General features: G+C 37.1%; 1 protein-coding gene and 1 long non-coding RNA gene across 4 annotated transcripts in view; one reads left to right on the plus strand and one right to left on the minus strand.

Moving 5' to 3' along the window:
- Positions 1-14,501, minus strand: part of LOC104853080 — a 113,817-nt gene that overhangs the window by 88,596 nt on the left and 10,720 nt on the right. The window contains exons 2-3 of one of the 2 annotated variants that reach the window (XR_004515695.1): positions 6,772-6,901; positions 1,797-1,917 (exon numbers count right to left, since the gene is read on the minus strand). This is a non-coding gene — a long non-coding RNA (uncharacterized LOC104853080). Of the gene's footprint in view, positions 1-1,796; positions 1,918-6,751; positions 6,902-14,501 lie in introns of both variants that reach the window. The other variant, XR_004515696.1, reaches the window with a different exon arrangement.
- The window catches only part of Ednra (endothelin receptor type A), a 55,318-nt gene that overhangs the window by 15,715 nt on the left and 25,102 nt on the right, over positions 1-14,501 (plus strand). The gene's annotated exons all lie outside the window — the stretch shown is intronic.

Genomic DNA, 14,501 nt, shown 5'->3' on the forward strand with positions numbered 1-14,501 from the left:
TTTTTTCTCATTAATGTGTACTACTTCCAGCTATGACTAGGTCAGGTTTACCCATCCTACTGCAGGTGGGCATTGAAATAGTTTCTAGTTTCAAATGATTATGTTTATGTTGGTGATGATTAGTTTCAAATAATTATGGTGCATCTCTGGACTGCCTCATATGCATCTTTTTGTGCTTGCGGGTATAGACATTTCTACTGCACAGATAGTTGTCTACTAAATATATACCTTTACTACTATTCATTACAATAATTCTTTTGCATTTTATTTATAAATTTTGGAGAACTATATCTTGACATGGTACAGAAATAGGAACTAGGCAGAATTTCCTAAACTGAATTCTTTTCTAATTCAAAAAGCTCCAAAGACCTGTGTGCCTAGAGTCAAACTTTGTCCATTATAAATTTATTTGACTTTCAAGAAAAACTCTATTATCTGTCACCATATGGTTAATTTCTGAGTGAACTCACACAGCATCTAAGCATCTAATAAAAAAGCAGAGAAATCTAGGACAGTCATGCCTTCCAGCTGCTCATATTCTTCAAGGATATAAACAAATATTCAAGGGCTGGGGATTTAGCCCATTGGTTCTGCTGCTTGCTTCGCAAGCACAAAGAACAGCGTTCAATCCCCAGTAAAAATTAATTAATTAATTAATTAATTATTCAATACAACGAGCTGAACACTAGGGCAGTTTGATACTCAACTATTTCATTAAACTTTTAGAGACCAAAGAACACAAATAAATACTATTTTTAATGTTAAACACCTATAAATATTTCCTTTAAAAACAAACTGTCATCTCTCCTCTCAGAGTAATATATATGGCTAAAGCAAAATCAATCAAATTAATCTCAAGAGACACAAGAATAAAATTAGGTACCAGCATTTTCCACTGCTATTATAAATGGCCATTTACTTTAAAGCTCTAATGCACCACGAAATACTGTTTAAGAAGCCCTGATTACCGATGATAAATTTTCTGAAAGTCAACGTTGGGTTTGCGAAGTTTCTCAGGCATTCTCTGAGGTTATGTCCTGCGAAGCGCCATTATCTTGGGTGTGCGAGTTGCTAGCTAACACTTCCAGGCTGAGTTGTAATCTGGTTACCACACTATTATACCTTCCACAGGATCGGCAGCATATGGAAGGTTGGTGGTAGAAATGTACCTAATTGTAATGAATGAAAGCAGACCTAAAAGACAAATTCCTCTTAGTATCACCAGGAAAATTTGCATCACGGCACCCTAAAAAATGAGATTTTATTCATCAACACTGCTGGCCACATACTCACTGGCATTCAGAACTCTGTGAACTATCTGACCACTTTTGCAATGTGATGAATAGGAGTTTAAAGTTGGGTGACCACTGAAGCTTTTCCTGCTTCTTATTCCAGGGAAATACTTGACTTCAACTGCAGTATTTTCACTGATTCGTATGGAGTGACTTCAAAATTGCCTCCAGTGCTAGGCTAAAGAAAATCCCAAAGGAGCAGTGTTGTCGTTCCTCTCTCTGCCTTATGGCTAAGATCAAGTCCAAAGGAGCAGTACTGTTCACTAAGGCGCTCATTTGGGCCCAGTTTTTCAGGGTGCTCACCACTTCTACCTTCTCCTATCTGATTCTCTGGCCCAAGCTACTGTGAATGAGTCCAATCTGTCCCACCATCTCTTCCTGTAAATAAAGTTTTACTGGGACACAGCCATACCCATCACTTAAATATTTTCTGTGGCAGTGTTCGTGAGTAGTTTCAACAGGCGCCATGGGGACCAAAGAGCTTAAAACCATTGACTATCTTACCATTTACAGAAAAAGTTTGTCAACCCGTGGGCACCACAGCAACCTGCCTGCCCTGTCTTCTATCCCTTCTCTCCTCTGGCTCCTTTTTGTCCCATGGTGAGCCACAGCTCAAGATGTGAACCTAAAAAATGTGGGGAAGGCCTCATTACTTTTAATATTTTTAAATGGTTTGTGCCCAAACCCAAAAAGTAAATGGTCATACCCCAAAATGTTTTCTTGGGCTGGGGATTTAGCTCAGTGGTTCCACCACTTGCCTTGCAAGCACAGGGACCCAAGTTCGATCCCCGTTACAAAAAAAAAAGTTTTCTTTATAAAAACTGTTTTATTGTTAATCTTGAATAAATCACTTACTCTCTCAAGTCATTATCTTTTTAAGAAAAAAACAAATACTAAAGAACACATCTCTCAGGGTTGCATTGGGTATAATGACACAAAGGAGACCTATTCTCAATGGAACAGCTGTCATCAGCTAACACAACCACGGTCTATTGCTATGTCTTCCCCATTTATGTTAGCAAATATTATGGTCCCATTGGGGACTACCTTTGAAATCTGTTGGGCAAATCCCCATTTTATGATCAAAATTGAATACGTTTTAAATTCCTTATCATTTGCTTAGGTGTGTCTATTACATTGCCTTTTAAGTTCTTAAGAGTAATATTAAACTAGATGGCTAGATTTTTGGGTAGCCAATCATGTTTCAGTTAAGAAGAAGGAAAAGAAGGTTAAGATCAACTTTCCATTTATTTTAAGGAAATTTCATACTAAAAATAATTACTCCTCTGGGTCAACTTGATAAAAAACATCACTTGACATTATTTTATTAAAGAATCATTAAGCTTTTTATTTCTTTGGATAGAACAATGAAATTACATAGTTACAGCTAAAAATGGGTGAATTTTTTTCCTATCTACATTAAAAGGATTAGACTTTTTTTTAATAATGGAAGGAAGGCCATGACACAAAGGAAAAGGTAGGGACAGACTAAGACAGTTTGTGTTCCATTTTTAATCTGTGTGTGTAGATGTTGAGGTGAAGGAAGGGAGAGCTACAGAAGAGGAAAGGAGAAAAGCAGAGTTGGGTAACAATGGAGCTCTCCATCAAAGGGACTCACCGCTCAGAGACTCATAGTTCAGCCAGGACACAGCAGACCTCTGACATACATGAGAAAGGAGAGAAGAGACCATAGACGCAGAATGAGAGAAGTCAACGTCTGTAGTTACACCTATGTGAAAGAACCTTGAAGAACCAGATGTTTATAAATACTGTGATACTTGTCATTTTAAAGAAGCACTCATCGAAACTAGCGCTCTCTTTGCCGGCTGCTGTAACAGAGGCAGCTTCTCCTGTGGTTTTGATTTTTTTTTTTTTTTCTAGTGACGCTAATGAATTCTTGGGAAGGGATAAACACTTAGTTGTTTTGTGGATATGGCCAAGAAGAGAATGCTGGACTAGGACTGAGGTTTGGGATAAACGAATGAATGGAGAAGAGTAAGCACCTTAGGGTTTAGTAGATGGCGTTTGATCACTGTTTACAGTCTGTGATTTTTGATCCATCCCCCGTTCCGTTCAGACTACCTCTTTCTACTGAAGACCTGCCGCTGCAGAGGCGGTTCCTACACTAGCTGTGCATAGCCTTGTCCGCATATTGACTTTGGCACTCAATAAATCAGAACATTCCTCCTCAAATCGGAATACATTCCCATGGAACAAAAATCAAGAAAAGACACAATGATATATATTGAGAAGTACCACCCTACACTAGGCCCTGACCACCCAGTTTCTCCACAGGAATCACCTTTATGAGATTTTTCTTTATCTTTGCACTGTTTCTTTATACCAATATAAGAAAATCTGGGGCTAGGAGTATAATTTAGTGATAGAACACTTGTCTGGTAAGTTTGAAACCCTGGACTCAATCCCCAGCACCAGGAAAAAGGCAAATCCAAATATATATTCTCATTATCTCCCCTATTTCTGCATCTTGGTTTTCTCATCTGTCAGTATACCCCAGAGATCTTTGAGTACCAATAATTCACTGGATTTTTTTTACAGTTTCATAGAATCCCAATATATGAGGGTTTCATGGCTTATATAATCAGTTGTACTAATCTTTTGTTTTTACAGGCCACACTATGATTATATACGTATGTGTATGTCACATTTTTAAATATGAGGATAGATATGTGAAGAATTCCCATACATAGAATTCCTGCATCCAAGGTTTACTATGTGTTTTTCACAGATACTGCCAAATTGCCTCCTTAATAGTTCTATTATCTTGCACTCTCAAACAGCATTGTAGAGTTTATTTCCCTATCACCTAAACATATTTTTAATTAGGTATTTTTCTTTCTTTTGGGTTAGCATTAAGGAGTCTCTTTTTTCTCCTATGCATTAAAATTATTTATTAAAACTTGGTTGAAAGAAATAGAAAACAAATTTTTGATGATGTAGTCAGTCACTGAATCAAATGCCCAATAACAATTTAATATGTCATTTACTTTTGAAGAAGTATATGTTTTTGCTCAAAAAGAAAAAGATACTAACTCGAGAAACTACAGTACAAAATTAGACATTTTTCTAATCTGAAGTAATCATGAATATACATTTTAAATCAGTAAATTCTATATGCTACATTATTTAAAAATTGACTCACCTGAAAAAAAAGGTCAAATGTATTAGTCTGAATTGTTAGTGTTAGTGACTAGAAAAAGAATTTCTTTTTTTTTTTTCTTTTTTTTTTGTGTGTGTGGTTTTTTGAGACAGGGTCTCACTATGTAGTTGAGACTGACCTGGAACTCACTATGTAGCCCAGGCCTGTCTCGAACTCACAGTGATCCTTGTGCTGGGATTATAGGTGTGTGCCACCAAGCCCAGCTTTTACAAAAAGAATTTCTGGCAACATTTGCCAGCCCATCTATATGACAAAAACATTTTAAGTGGAACTAAATTATTTTCTTCTTCGACTTGAAGGGCTTTTAGTGTTTCATGTTGAAATCAAGATGAGCCTGTGCATCAGAATAAAGGGTTACACTTTTTCTGAAAACTAATTTGCCAATTATAATAGCTAAATTCCATCCGGTTCCCACTTCCACCTTTTTACATAATCAGAATGAAAAAACCCAGAGGTACTATCTAAATTCAGCCCAGACCCTTCTCCTGGCCTGTGGGACAGACGGTACTTGAGGACAGGGATGGGAGCTCTAAATGACAACTTATGGACACAACTGAGAATTAATGTCACACATAATAACACATGAATGACATTTTGGAAATAAATGTTATGGTTGTTAGAATGGCAAGTGTCTCTTCAAAAATATGCATTTAGTCTAATAGCTTAAACATATTTTTTAAATAGCATGATTGCTCTTTTCACTTATCTATGGTATAATTTGACGTGTGGTTTACATTTTTTTTCTTCTGGCTCCACCACTACTGTGGTTTACATTTTTACAAATCTAATTTTACAGCTTAAGAGAAGATAGCTAAATTCTCATATCAGCTTTTGCACTGAATCTGCAGAACTATGTGGTTTTTGTTTAAGTACAAATATATTTTTTGAAGTACAGATATTTTAAAACTCTGGCCTCAAAGAGATATGTACTTGAAAAAAGAGGAGAGTTTTAATAGTCTGTTCTGAGAATTGTGACTATGCGTTAATACTACATCAAATTTTCCCAGTGAGTTTCTTAAAGACTGGTTGTGATAAGGCACCTGAAGCCACATTCTACTGTCACACTAAAATCCTTTGCATAGCTCTTTTGCACATGCGTGGTTTAGTAACATGAGACCTTGGTCATTAGAAAATATCAGTTTATTGATTTACATGCATTTTCTAAATGTTGACTTATTTCATAATATATCAAAACTCAAATCCATCAATAGTCCCACCAGTCTTGGCACATAAAATATTTACAAGGTGTGTACTCCAGCTCAATATGACCAAACTTTGATAATGCCTCTATTTCGCCAAAGATGCCCAAAGGGAAACAGACTTGATTTACATGCAGGTAGCGGTGAAAACAGGTGCAGACTGCATATTCTGTGGGTGCCACTGCCTTGATTTGTCACATGGGGTCAGAACTTTGCTCTTCACTCATACTTTTGCTTTGGTTAGTTTTATTTACTTTCTTTGTTTTATGGAGTGAGACCAAAATGATTGGCATCATGTTTTTCTTTAGTAGCTTAATTTAGTTATAGTTACCTGTGCTAAAATATGCCTACTATAACTGTGTAACTTAATGATTTTTGTAAATGTACACATTTGTACAACTGACACCCACAGTTCAATTTTAGAGCTGATTACCCAAAAGGTCTATCACTCTTGTTTATAGTCAAACCCTGTTCCCACTCTCAGCTCTGACCACTGATTTCTTTCTATAAATTTAACTTTCTTGACATGTCACAGCAAATTTCTTTACATACCACATGTGCTATGTGGTTTTCTGAATCTTCCTTTACTTAGTATAATAGCTTTTAGACTCATCCACGTAGGTGGTATCAGTAGTTCATTCTTTTTTATTGCTGAATAGTATTCCATTGCATGGATATATTTTGCTTCTTTGATACTTTTTCAGTTGATAAATACTTGGTAACTTTCAGCTTTTTGATTTGTTTTTGCTAATATGGATAATAACAGTGCAATGAACATTCATGTACAAGTCTTTGCGTGAAATATGTGTGTGTGTGTGTGTGTGTGTATATATGTATGTATGTATATCAAACATCAGCACTAGAAGTAGAACTAAGTTAAAACCTATTGTTCTTAACTCATACAACCTAATGTTATTTGATTTCACATAATTATAGAGAAAATATAAAGTAATGTCAAACTAATTTTTACAATTTCCTTTAAAAGCTTTAGTGTTATATAAGAAATCCTTGTCTAGAAGCTTAAAATAGCCAAATAACATATTTTTGAGCATTTTATATATAGTCACCATTGTACTTACAGTGTGGTGTTTATACTCACTGTACAAATTTTCCATATGGTTTAGCTTTTTCTTCGAGAACAATAAAATGCTGTCCATACATTCAGGACAAATAAATAGCTCCATGGCTTCGGTCTGTGGAATTGCACAAGTTCTGGAATTCATAAATCTCTTCATAGGGGAAAAAAAAAGGCAAAAGCAAATAAAGCATTTATTAGCAGGAAGAATAAAAGACAAAAGACAAATTGAAAAAACAAAATTAACCAGAGAGAACAGAAGAAAGGATAGTGGGTAGGTTAAAGACAAATGGAGTTAATAGTTTCAAAGAAATCACTCACAGACTAGAGTTCTGATCTGAAATTCAGGTCAAGCACTGGAAGACAATTTGGAGATAATCTTAATCTAGCCTGGCATTCATTAGTTGACAAGAAGGCAATCAAGTTTCAAAGATTTTTTGAGGGTTAGATATTGAAGCAGGTTTTCTAACTTCCTATTTTTCACCTTCCACCCCTTCCATCCTTTCTTCTCTGCATTAAGTGAAATTTTGTGGTTTTAGTGTTCTTCACACCTCATATAACATTTGTCTAGATGACAGCCAGAGGTCTGAAACTTTAATGGGTGACTAATTAAAATCTTCATCATCCCTGTGTGCAATCCCATCCCGTTACTAGTAACTCGAACATTTTGAGTTCTTCTATTTCAGTTTATGCCTCTGCTATTAGGGTCTGAAGTGTGAAGTTTTATTTCCTAACGAATTTGTTATTAAATACTCAAAATCACTTCAATCTTCTTTACTATCACATATCAGCTATAGCATCGTTTTCTGGGGTTTTTTTTCTCCAAAACACACATATGATAATCATTTTCTTCACACTGTTTACCATACCTTTAAGGGCCCCTTGTTTCCAGCTACTTACGAGATAATTGTGACCATGGGACACACTTTACGATAAAGAACCAATTCAAGCTCCTAAAGATTTATACAGTAAAGCAGGAACAAGCTTTCAAATATGCTTTTGGTTTCCCTTTTCCTATTGATCACTGATAATTGAAAGGGGACTACTACCTATATCTACATGATGGGGAATCTGCTCATTTGTTTTGTTTTGGTTTATTCTGCCTTGTATTTTTTTTGGCTTGCTTCTTTTGAATGAGCACCACTGTGTCCTAATATAGAGACTGGAAATAAATCATTTTCATTAGATTTTAGAGTTTTGGGATCACTCACAGAGTATGGACTCTGCTTGCACTTTGTTAAAATGTGTAGGATCCCACTCACAACATGCATGTGAAATCTTTCTCCATTCAGGAGAAGGCAAGGTTCTTTCTTATTAATATAAATCAATTTTCTCTTATGAACTAAAGTTTTAAGTATTTTCAGCATTATAAAATTATAATAAAAGTATTATAATGCTTTTTTCAGCATTGATGAATGTAAGTTCAATATTGGGGATACCTAATTTTCTGCTTTAAAACTTTATTCTTTCTGGCCAATGACCCTTTGGTTCTATGCTTGCATGCTAAATAAGAGTCTCAAGTCCTTTGCATCTAGATTAATATTCTTAACAGCCAAGAAAGTTATTTAAAAGAAATATTCCACTGAGTTCCAAACTTCAACTGATTCTCAGAGATGAGAAGCCCATATCATGAGCAAACAAGCCTTTCTTCTAAGGAAAAAAAAAAAAATTCCATGGCTCTGAAACTCTGATTTTAAAAAATTCCTCTCTCCCTCCCTGCCTCCCTTCCTCTCTCTCTCCATCTCCCTTGTCTTCTCTCCTACCTTGATTTTATTAGCATCTATATATTTTCGAGTCTACCAGTTTAAGACACCAGCAAAAATTGAAACACTGAATGTTCCATAGTGAAAGATGAAGGTAGCAAATATTAGCAACAATTCCACATTGTCCAGTCTAAGTCCAGAGTAGTGAGAAGCAATCTTCAGAATCTATGCTTACAGAAATCAACACTTATGATTTTCTATGGGCCACACCTTGTTCTAGGTATTTTGTATATAGTAAATCATTTCGTATCAACCAATGGTCTATTGTGATGCCGTAGACTCAAAGGCAATGAGGTCAAGCAACCGCGGACAGAAATCAAGAGGCAAAATAAGCCATTCCTATTTATAATTTGATTACCTCAAATTTTATATCAGAGTGACAGAACGAATACACCATGTCATTAGAAAAATGAGGCAGAAGGTAGAGCTTGATCACCATAGGCCATCAGTGGTTATGGCTCACATTTCTGGAATTTTTCTTTTACTAATTCCTTTAATGGATCGCCTCTTCTGTGGTCCACAGTAATCCTCTGAGGGCCATTACTATCATCATTTTATAGACGAGGACCCTAGGTCCTAGAGCAGAGAGGTGAATCACCATGCAGAGATCACAAGTCAGGAAGATAGAGAAGCTCAGGTTTAGTCCAAATCTGATAAGTCCAGCTTCAGGCCACACTCTTAACTCCTGTGCCAAGTCACTGGCTTTAATTAATAGGGCGGTTTCCCCATCCTGTAGGTCACTGAGGGAATCTAGGGCCCACTGGGAAAATTTATGGAACTATTGCTCTGCTCTGAATTTTTCATACACTCCGAATTCTTGGCATGGTCAAGTTGCAAGAGCATGACAAGGGAGAGAGGGTCTGGGTAGCGTAGGAGCCACGGTTTTTATTAAATTTTCATGAAAGCTCTGCCTCAACCCTGAAGCAATTAAAGCATATGGAAGAGTAAAAACTGTTCTCGTCATGCAAAGTGATTTATTTTATAGTATCTGATTTGAGATTTGCAATAGCCAGCAAGAATGTTCTAGTTAAAGCCATATCCAGGCATCATAGGCTTTGTAATCTCTAGGTCTGTGAGGTCTGAAGATGTTTTTGCTTACTTCTGATGCAACTATGTACCAGCGCCTGCATCCCAGTCCCTCCATGAGAAAAAAATAATGAAATGTTAGAACCACACTTTTTGAAGGTGTACCTGGTCAATCGTGTACAATTCTAAGGAACTCTGCAATAATTCATGTTGAGAGGAGAAACACATTTTATTAACTACGAAGCTTTCAGCTACTACAGACTGTCATCATAAATCCCCCTTCCTTTCTAGGACGGGTGGAACGAGATGAAGGGGAGGAAGAAAACCACTTCATCAAGGCAGTGGAAGGAAGTTAGCACAAAGGAAAAAGTGCCACTAGTTTTATTTGTACCATTTTAAGATGCCATAACAATAACAAAAATCATGCCTCAGTAATGGGTTTAAGTAGCAGAGCATAACATGTGGAAGGGATAAAAGCAGGAAAAATTCCTTTACATTATACTTTTTTATTAAATCATGCAAAAATGATATGTTTTATGATCATAAATTAGAGCAATCAAGATAGCCAACACTTGTGTGGTGGGCATCCAGTTTGTAGAACCCTCGCTTGCTCTGTTCGGCTTGAGCTTCCCGGATGGTCATCCTACTGTTGTTCAAGCCCGAGAGCCACCTCCGTTTTGCTAATACTGAATCCCAGGCCTGCAGTGGCTCACATCGCAACAGGTAAATCTTATACCAGAACCTAAACCTCAGGAGTTTACGACCTATCCTGAATATGAGGGAAGAACAAGCAGTCAGGACGGTGAGGCCCAAGACGCTAGTGCAGCTGCTGTTGGACTGTCCTTTCGTGCACTCGCATCTCCAGGGACTACTGGCATGTAAAGGAAACGAGAGGCAAGCCCCGGAGAATTGAGATTGTTTTCTTTCTTGTGGCTGAACTGTATACATTTTTCTGTTCATCCTCTATTCTCTGGCTGTCAGCTGTCATATTTGCTGATCCTGGGACCTTTAGAATAGTGGCTCTCAAAGTGTGGTTGGTGAACCAGAAGCAACAGCACCAGCTGTGAATTTGTTAGAAATGCAAATTCTCAGACCCCACCCTAGAGCTGCTGGGGATGTACTCTGTGTTTCAGAGAGTGCCATAGATGACTGACACTGCTCAATCTTGAGAACCACACTGTTCCGGGCAATGGCTGGCAGCCTAGGCTGTCTACTGGAATGGCCTAGGAAGCTGTGGAAACTACTGATGCTTGTGTCCCAACTGCAAAGGTTCTGATTTAAATTGGTCCAGAAAGCAGATTTTTGGTCTCCGCACCATGAACATTTTGAGTTGGAGGATTATTGCCTGGGGGACTGGCCTGTGCACTGCAAGATGGTTAGCAGCATGCCCAGCCTCTATCTCAAATCCCCTAGTAGTTGTAGTAATGAAAAATATTTCAGACATTGTCAAGGGTCCCCTGGGAACACAGAATTATGTCTGGTTGATAAGCATTGGTCTGGGGTCATGGCCCAGGTGCTAGAATTTTTTAGAGCTCCCTAAATAATTCTTATATACAGCCAAAACTGAGAACTAGCAATCTTATCTCAGCCTAGACTGAACTATGCTATTAATGAGCACTTTCACTGTGCAGCAGCTTAAAGAACAAGTTTAGCTTTACGGCGTTGGGCATGAAGTAAAATTTAACGTATCATGGAGATTTAGAAGTTTGCCTATTGTGAGTCTATTAGGGCATAAATTTTACTTACTCCCATACATTTTTGCTATTTTCTGGTTGCCAATTATTTTCCAGAAAACTAACACAAACAAGTACAGTGCATGTATCTGAAATGTCCCAGCCAAGATACTGCTTTTTACTAAACGGTACAGGGATGGATGTCTGTACAGCTGCTGTTGGAACTAGCCTTCCTAAAACCAGAATGCTAATCAGTATATCACACAGTGCAAGTTCTTAAGTAGATGTGTTTCTGACAAGTTTTTTTTTTAAAAAAAAGCAGCCTGTCAATTTTATGACGGCAATTTGGACACGATCCAAATTGACTCCAGTGGTAGAGCATTTGCCTCGCACACACAAGGCCTGGGTTCAATCTCCATTATCACACACACATGTGTACAAGTTGTGGTCAGCAGACTGCCTCCCTGATGTCTCAGCAATTCCATCTGTGGTTCTGCCCTGGGTCGACTGGAGCACAAGAGAGCACCTCCGGCCCTGAGATCACAGAACGAGCAGTGTCTATCAGAGCGCTCCCAAGGTGGCTCTCAGGAAGTCTCCCCATTGCATCCTCAGCAGATGTCCAAGCCAAGAGTTTGGGACATTCGTGCTTCAATCTAAACTGCCACTTCCTCCAGAAATTAGATGGTGTGTATATTGTTTCTTTCAACATAACTAGTGGAAATACTACTCTGGGACACTGGTAAACAACTTTGAAATAGAAAAAAATTATAAGATGAATGTTTTTAGGGTCACAATGATACTAATTTGAAAGTATGGATTTTTTTAAATTAATGACTTGGAGTCACTCACTCATCTGTTAGGTGGACTCATTGATGTATTCAAAACCTACATGATGTCTTTGGAAAGATATAAATTTAAGGGTTGTATAACATAGCCCCTTTTATGGCCAAAATAAGCTCTGACTACTCTAAGGTTCCAGAATAACCCTTTGAACCAATTTGACTTATCATTTCGTCTTCTAGTTGGTTTCTTTTTCATTGAATTGATAGCAGGTGGTTGATATTAATGAACTCAACCAGTTGTTTTGTCACAATCCAAATATTACCCCAACTAGTCATTTATTCCCATCCTAGTCTAACGTTCCATCAATGTGCTTTTGAAAATCAAAACCTCTTAATTAGGCAATATCAGTTTCCACAAAATTACCCTAGGAAGCAGAGATCATAATGGACTGTAAAAAAAAAAGTATTATTTCCATGTGTTCATAATCATTTTTTAAAAGCCTACACTTTTATATATATATGTGAAGTTTTTTGAAAGAAAATACTTAGCAGTTAACTGTATTTGCCTTTAGGCAAGGAGTTTAAGGGCCTTAGGAGAGACACATTTTTTTGTTATCAAAATTTTATACAAGCCAGGAGAGGCTGAGCCAGAAGGATCACTGTGGGTTCAAGACCAGCGTGAGCTACATAGTGAGTTCAAGATCAGCCTGACCTACGTAGCAAGACCCTGTCTCAAACAACAAAAACAAAAAAATTTATACAGAATTAATTTTACCATTTTAATATATTTTCAATATTAGTGCTATTAAGTACCTGAAAGGATACTTTCCAAAGCTCCAAAATGTCTCTTGTAAAGAAGGGAAAAACAGGTGAACTACAGTTGCCTCCATGATGCTTGCCTTCTTTGTATTGGTTTATTGCTAAGACAGAGTTGGCTAAGAAGAAACTTCAAATGTAACATTGCTTCAACATGGGTTCCATAAAAGAGATTAAACCAGTACGTCCTACTTAAGGTTGGATTATCAATGAGAGCATATTATAAAATTCTTGACAAAATCAACATGAAAAGAGAAAAGCTTTATTTTGGCTCACAGTTTGGGAGGCTCTAGTCAATGGTCATCTGGTCCCCTTCCGGGCTTGTGACAAGGCAGCACATTCTAATAGGAGTGCACGGCAGAAGAAGCTGCATATGAGAGCCAGGAATAAAAGAGGAGGAAGAAAAAGGGCCCTACTCCAAGAGCATGCCCACAATAACCTCACTTCCTTCCTCTAAGGCCCACCTCTTAAAGGCTCTACTACCTTCCCGCCAGGACCAAGCCATTAGTACACGGGCCTTTGGGGAACATTCAAGATCCAAACTGAAGGCTTTTCAATAAATCACTTTTAACAAGACAAACAGAGGAAAAAAAAAGCCTATAGATGGGGCCTAATTTTCTCCTGGAAGCACTGAGGCAATTACTATCCAAACATTGTTTCAGAATGAAGTACATGTTAAGCTAATGCCTTTGTCTACAATTCCCAAGGAAAATCAATGCTCACTCCTAGAGAAAAAGAGAACTAACACCAAAACCACACCTATTTGTGTCAAAGAAAGACGATTTTTTTTTACTGCCCTCAATTGCATAACATCTTTTCTTTCATACCTAACCTTAGCCTAATAGCTAAAAGCTTAAGAAATCCAGAAAAAAGAAGAAATTTAGTTGAGATTGGAAGAATCCCATAGTCAGCGGGGTTTTTCTGGATCATTTTATTAGCATGTATAACTTAGACCATGACAGGATTTCAGAATTTCCCTTATTAAGCAGGAACTATTTTTTTGCCCCTTTCCTCTCTTCATTGGATGTGTAAATTGGATCAATTCATGTGTGTTTCAGAATCCTTGGTCTCTGGGAATGAGACAACAGTAACAGTTCAAATTCCAAAGCATATCTCATAACAATTCCTACATATACTAATTACAGCTCTATTGTCTTTAGGGGAGAATTCCAATTCTAGGTCAAAATATTAAACTCTTATTCTATAAAAAGTCATTTTCCAATTTCCCTGTTTTTATAGGGGTGATTTGTCTCAGAAATATCACTTTATGTCTTTATTTGCACCAGGCATTAATAACTAATGTTCATCAATGGAATAATTATTTTTTAACTTCCTTAAAATTCTCAGTTTAGGACAGGGCTCTAGAAAGACTCATGCTTTGTCCTTGGACAAAAATTTATGTCAAAATTCTGAGAAGCCCCCAATCTAGGCTGGTTGTAATGAGACAACAAAGAGAACAGAGGCAAGATTGGATTGAAGGAAATGATTCTTTCAGAAAACTATTGAGAAGAAAGGGAAATATGTTTGAAAGCTAAAAAGGGAAAACCTTTGAAATAAAGTCATATATGGTCTTAGCCATAATAGTAGAATTATAGGGTCCTATATCACTAAATTCTCAAATGCATAAAATTCTGATTTTGTTTTTGTTTTTGTTTTTTTGGTGTTTTGGTGTTTTGGTGTTTTTTTTTTTTTTT

The sequence above is a fragment of the Fukomys damarensis genome, unplaced genomic scaffold, assembly GCF_012274545.1.
Source record: "Fukomys damarensis isolate Sample0158 unplaced genomic scaffold, DMR_v1.0_HiC HiC_scaffold_38, whole genome shotgun sequence".
Lineage (NCBI taxonomy): Eukaryota > Metazoa > Chordata > Mammalia > Rodentia > Bathyergidae > Fukomys > Fukomys damarensis.